This window comes from Thunnus maccoyii, chromosome 1 (genome assembly GCF_910596095.1).
Source record: "Thunnus maccoyii chromosome 1, fThuMac1.1, whole genome shotgun sequence".
In the NCBI taxonomy this organism is placed as follows: domain Eukaryota; kingdom Metazoa; phylum Chordata; class Actinopteri; order Scombriformes; family Scombridae; genus Thunnus; species Thunnus maccoyii.
Window position 1 is genome coordinate 7,948,053 of NC_056533.1, and position 6,714 is coordinate 7,954,766.

General features: G+C 38.7%; 1 long non-coding RNA gene across 1 annotated transcript; it reads right to left on the bottom strand.

The window, feature by feature from the left end:
* Positions 1-2,075: 2,075 nt before the first annotated feature.
* On the bottom strand, positions 2,076-5,303 carry LOC121900798. Its single transcript, XR_006097091.1, has 3 exons — positions 5,138-5,303; positions 4,899-5,047; positions 2,076-4,046 (listed from the first exon to the last, which is right to left on the bottom strand). It is a non-coding gene; the product is annotated as an uncharacterized LOC121900798 (long non-coding RNA).
* Positions 5,304-6,714: the final 1,411 nt, after the last annotated feature.

Consider the following 6,714-nt stretch of genomic DNA (forward strand, 5'->3'; position numbering starts at 1 on the left):
TAGTTTTATTAGCCCTGTGTTAGTGAATAGAGTGGTAAAAATGGGTCAACAAATTGAATTTGTTGCATTGTAAGTCAAATAAAAGCTCCTTTATCCTTAGGAAGTATTCTTTAGAGGAAATGCTTTTGCTTTGCAATAATCTTGCAACCAATTTCACGGTTCAAAATGTGTCTTGCTTGATAGACTTGCTTGTTTGTTTGATAGTTTTGGGTGTAGCTCTATCACCTTCCTCAGGAGTGTTGCAAGTTGTGGTACAATGTGTGCAAGAAATTGAGAAACTTTCTGGTTGTTGCCTGACAGCTTTTGTTAGGACAGCATCCCAGGTGTGGGACAGTTGTTAGACCCTCTCAACCCAGTTTATCGTCCACTGAGCCTGTTCTCAGATTTCTATTGCATCCCTCATCTCTGATGTGACAGTTCTGGTCCTCTCCTAGTTCACGATTTGGTTCCATCCTACAAGGACCTGAGATAGTTGGCTTGTTGTTTCTTTGCCCAGATGAGTGTACTGTCTGCACTAATCACTAAATGCACAAACATAATTAAGTACATATCTTAAATTTATGCACTGGGAATCATTGTATGTTTGTGCTTTCAAAATCTACCCATGGAAAACAAACACAGGCAGCCCAAATGTAAGGACAGAAACAGTAACGTGTGTTTACTGTGTTACAAAGGTGCTGAAAGGAGAGGAGTATTGAAATCAAAGTAGACCAGCCTTGCATCCCAAGCATGGATCTGTGGGGATAATAGACCCACTGAATGCAGAGCAGCTAGCAATAAGGTACTGCGCCACATGAATAGAAATGTGCTTCATGGCCCAGTCATAAAGAGACTTCCGTATGCCCGGCTGTCATTTCAGAGGGAATTGAAAAACTGATAATGTGAGATAATGTTGAAACACAGGAGTACTTTCTGCCAGTTATAGATGCTGTTAAGCAGTGAAATAACACAAACACAACACAATGTAAAACCACGATGATGTGTGATTATGCCTTGACCCCACCTCCATTGTGTCTGAGTGGGTTTTTTATAAGAGGACTGGACAGATAAAGGATGTTGTTTTCCATGCTATCGCGTTTCCTTGTCTCCCTATTGGCATGAATTATGAAGGGCATTCACCTTGTTTATCTTTCAATTCAATATTTACTCCTTGTCAGATGCATTTGGGGGCTTTTCATCATCACTGTTCTCCAAGTGTCTCCAAGTCCAACATTTCCCTCTAAGGTATTCAATCCTCAATGTTAATGTTTGATGAACACCACAATAAAGGGTTGGTGGGGGAGTTCTACCTGTGTCACAGTTGTTTTATTTCACTCTCTACTGATGTTTATACACAGCAAAAATTACAGTGTATACTGTATTGTATAAGTGTACATTTAACACCAGTTTCGGTGTATATATTGTTATGGAAATTTTTCATGGTTCACTCAAGAACACACAAAGACACTAGAGAGCATTGTTACTTGTTGAAGCAGTTGTACACACTGTACAATCCATCACACATCAAATGCTAACTACTATCTAAATCTCTCTCACAATATACAGGTTCAAGAGTTTGGTGTTCACTAAACACTGTCAAAAGTGTGAAATATATACTCCAAATAAAGCATTACATTAGAACACTTAGAGAGTGCAAATGTACTCTATAACTGGTACTTTTTGACACTCTTTCAGTGTTTTCCAACACCTGCAGTGTAAACCCAGAACCCTCAGTGAGTAAAAAATGTACTCCAAGTGTTTTTGTAGCACTTTGCAGAGCTGATTATTTAACATTTGGAGAGTGAAAATGTACTCTGACCAGTAATTTGTGATACTGTTTCAGCACTTTCAAACACCTGTGGTGTAACACACTACAATCACAAACTCCAGTCTTTTTAGTTTTTCTCTGGTGTACACCCTACACCTTCAGGGTGAATCATTAACACTTCAGGAATGAACAGTCTAGTTAGATTCTTGTAAACATAAGTTTTATTTTTAACAATTTTTTTTTTTTTTAATCAAAATCAGTTTGACTTATGCAGATAACGGTATCTAATCAGTAGCAACCTGAACCAACCCACAAAATACATTGGTCATAGGTGAGCAATGCACATATAACAGGTCTCTGGCCAGAATCCCTGCTTACTGCTTTTATCTTTGACATGAAAGTAGAAGTACTTTAGAAGTCAACAATCCAAAATCGTATTACAACAAAAGGACAATAAAGCGGATTAACATACAAAAGTACCATCACCAAAGTAATAAAGTTAATGTGCAAAGTAAACTGTCAAAAATCCTGTTTTGAAAAAATAACGATCACCACACAGGATCAAAACCAAAAACCAAAAGAGTACATGGCAAACAGTTAAGTAACAAGTTTCTCATACAAACACATGCACAGGAACCACATACTTTGATTTCTGTCAAAACCACAAGTTGTCAGCAAATCATATGGCTTAAAGAAACGCAACTCACAACTTTCAGCAAGAAAACATTTTCATTAAGTGAAGTGAAAACTGAATTGATATTTAGGAATCATTTTGCAATGTGGGTAAAGCTCTTTGAAAAGTTTATGATGTTCAATAGTGAGATGCTTCAGACATACTATTATGCCATCAGTAATGACTGGAGAAAATGATGTTCATAATTTGCAACAGAAGCAGCTCCATTGTGCATTTCCTTCTTGTACAACATCTCCAAATATCAAGGGCATATTACAGATTGAGCAAAATGTCTGAATGGCATTGAGACCAATTCCATTTCCAGTCTACTACAAGTTGATTCTGGTTGGCCAATTATTTCGCTCAACAAAGCCATAATTGTATGTGTATATTCAGTTACATCTATAATTCAGTTAACATCTATCTTGGATATGATGTTGTCTGAGAGGAAAGCAACTTCAGCTCCCATTGTTGATTCAACTGTTGACGGCAGTGTACGATCTGCCATGAGGTCGTTGCATTGCTGAGCTGCAGTGTTTTATTACGTAATGTTATTCTTGGATCATCATCACTGAAAATCATCCGAAAGGTCTGTTTGTCTACTAGACAAAAAAAATAGTTTGCGCTGAATGATTGAAGATATCTTAGTAGTGTGTGCAATCCCAAATTGTCCCCAGTTAATTGCGCAATTGTTCCATGAACTGGTTCATCAGAGAAAGGAACTTCAATTCCTGTACACTCAAGGACTTTCAGACCATGTATGAGCGGCTCTAAGATAGCATTAAATCCATACTTCCTCAGTATGAAAAAGTGCCAAAAGATGAATACTCATAAGAGCTGATTTTATCTTTAGAGATGAAAACAAAGATAAAACAAAGTATATACTTCCAACTTTATGGATACCATGATTGGATCCTAGTGGATTTGCCATTTCAAAATCATCGTAGAATATCAGTATTTGGAGAGTTTTGTTTTTCAAAGAAGAGGGAGTGATCTCTAAAATATTTTCCATCACAGAAATCTTTGTAAACCCCAGTTTCCTCTCAAGGTTGCGCAATATGATCACAGATCTCTTGGTTGGTGAATATGAACTTCAAAGTTTCAAAGAGAGAAATGTACACAAATTTGTCTGTTACAGGAACTTGATATATGCAAGCATTTTAATTCCTTCTAATGTCATACCTCACTCCCACAGTGACCTCAACAGGTTTTACAATACCACATTTCTCACTGAAATGTTTTTTTTTTTCATTTTGTCTCAGTGTTCAGTTTGCTAAATGGATTTTCAAGGCTGTCAAAATAATCATCAAATTTTGTTCTCTTGTCCTCATTGTTAGGGAGTAATTTTACTCCTTCTTTGACATTTGAATGCAATTCGTCTACAAGTTGTTATTTTCAATAACAGTCTTTATGACATTAGTAGCCACACCACAGCTTTGGATTTTTGCAATAAGGGATGCCAAACACCTAATGTGCTTTGAAAAGTTCATCAAAGGCTGACAGGGAAGACTTGGCCTTGCAGGGAAGGAGCTCACCATGGATGCTGTTTCTTGTTGTCCCAACTGCCAGGATGTAGGGCTGCCTCCGCTGGTCTGAACCAGAGTGCTTCTGAAGGCTACGACATAACTGTAAGATAACAATAAACAAAAATATGACTACACTACACATCACATCAGAGATTGATGGATGAGTCAGACTAACAGAAACCTTTGATGGCACAGTTGTTTTTTTTCACACAGGATTTGTTCAGCATGTGATAATGCAATCCGAGTTTTAGTAGCAAAGAGAATAAAACATCAGAGAGGTCATCAATGTTGTTTACCTTATCAAATGTCCCTGAAAACTCCAATACATTGGAAAGACAAACAGACAACTGAAAATAAGAATAAACAAACACAAGACTGCATTCAGAAGAGGTGAACCCCACTCTCCAGTGGCTAGGCACTTCAAGGAGGCTAACCATAAAGTATCAGACATGAAATTCTGTGGTATCCAAAGAATCACTAGGCCTCAATGTGGAGGTGACATTGAAAAGAAACGAGTGTAATGCAAATCGAGAAGGATTTATCATCTCCACACCATTCATCCTGAAGGATTAAATGAGGAGCTTCAACTAAACTGCTTCCTATAAGAATAAGTTGTGGAAAATTGACCATCTTGCTTACATGTAATTTCTTGCAATTTTATTCTGGTATTTGTGGGACATTGCTTGTCTAAATGCTATAATTCTGGATGAACAGATGAACTAAACCTGCTTAACTATATGCTTAATTTCAGGTATTTCCTCACTGATATTTACTCAATTCAGTACATATAGTTAACAGTCATGCTTCATCATGTGACTCTCTACCTGTGATGCAATACACCTGTATAGTTCCTTTGTTTGGAGTGGAAGGCATGATAGTTGGCCAAAATGTTTGTAGTTTTTAGAGTGTGGGTTACACTATTGCATGGATAAAAATGGAAATCAGCACACACCGACTTTATGAAACCTGACTACATGGTTCACAGCTTCCCAGATACTGATCTTCACAGCTCCCTTCTTTCCACTTGGTAGTGGTGGCAGGAGGTGGAGCAGCAGTAGCAGTGAGGCCATGTCACTATCCCAACCTGAGAAGAATGGAAGTCTACACAACCATTTGTCATGGTCATAAATTAAATAAGTCAACATTTGAAAAGGTGGCCAGATACACACCAGGTTAATGTCAGTCATTTACCTGGGACCTTGTCATCCTCATCAGGTGTCTCCTCTGCAGACTGGATGAGGTAGTCAAGCAGGGGTGTCTTGCTGAGGTTTTTGGCTTGCTTTATTACATTGGCCATCAGGAGTGTTACCCATTTCTCAAGCAATTTTGATGAAGTTTCGGCTCCAGACAACAGGTCTAAGTCTTGCAACACCTAAAGAGGAGGAAGCGAGTGTAGGTGTATTTGATGATGATAGTAGTGGGAGGAGGTGACCATTTTCGTCTTTGTACAGCTGCTCTTGACAGAGAATGCATTGTAAACATAATCAATGTGAACTTAACAGGCCTTTTGTGTCAAGGAACCTCAGGAATACTCTTAAGCACTGTGCTGCGTTGTGTGTAAAGACAACATCAACATAAAAGCATAAAGAGTAGTTTCAGTATGTATCTATATAGAATAGTGGAGAAACGAAGTGTAAGACTCTCAAAATGCACCAGAACATTATTCATTTGTTAACAAGATTTACAAACTAAATATATCTCGCACTGATCGCAATTCTGCATTGGCTGTTACTATCAACACTGTTAATTGCCGCCTGGCTGCCTGCACAGTTAGCGATGTTGGTAAAAAAGAAGCCTCCTAAAAAATAATAAAAGCTTTGATTGCTATAACCTGAAGTGGTGGGAAACGTTAACCTTACTTTGAAACATATACTCATGTAGCCTTTTTTGGAGAAGGCACCTTTACGCCAATGCATACTGTGTTCTTTTGTCCATAGGTGGCGCATGCCTGCGGAGGTAAATTACACTGCTACATTACCTTACCAAGTTAGGGCATAATAGTTTTCTCTAGTCTCTTAACTGTATTAAAATGAATGCAAAGGAAATCCTATAATCCTAAAAGATGTGCTTGATACAATGCATTAGGGCTGGGCAAAATACCAATAAAAGAAAAGGGAGTGGGGCTTAGCGGGTATAATCAATGTATAAGAGGGCCCCTGCTGAATCCAAAGAGCCAAACTGCAACTCCCCATGACAAACGGGTCAAAGGTTATGAAGGATCAAAGATCAGCCAATCAGGAAAGGGTGTGTGGCTTCATCTCCAATCAATAAGCCTTTCTCAGCTGGGTTATACCAACCTGGTCAGAAACTTTCTATGACCAACAGTTCAAAAGTTATGAAGGATCAAAGAATAGCCAATTAGGAAAGGTGGCAAAGCTTCACCAAAAGGGGGCAGGGCTAAGGCATACTGACAGAGATCTCTGTTCAACTGACAAGTCCCACGAATCAACCCCCAACTCTCTACATCAAAGAGTTTTCAGGTTATGAGCAAGCAAAGAACAGCCAATCAGCAATAGCGCTGATGGGAATGGCATCGAAATGGCGAGGGATCAGTCACTGAGGAGTTTGACCATATGATAGTTTTTAATGCTTTTCCCTTGAAATTTTCTAATGGTTCAGTGCTAAAGTTGTTGCTATGGTAGGGAAAACACTGAACAATGTTTGGATGCTGGCCTGGAGCCGCCAAGGCATTACTAAAAAGCTTCCCAAAAACCCTCTATGAGGTTGCTGTGTACTTGCGATGCCAACTACTGACAGTGAAGACTGTC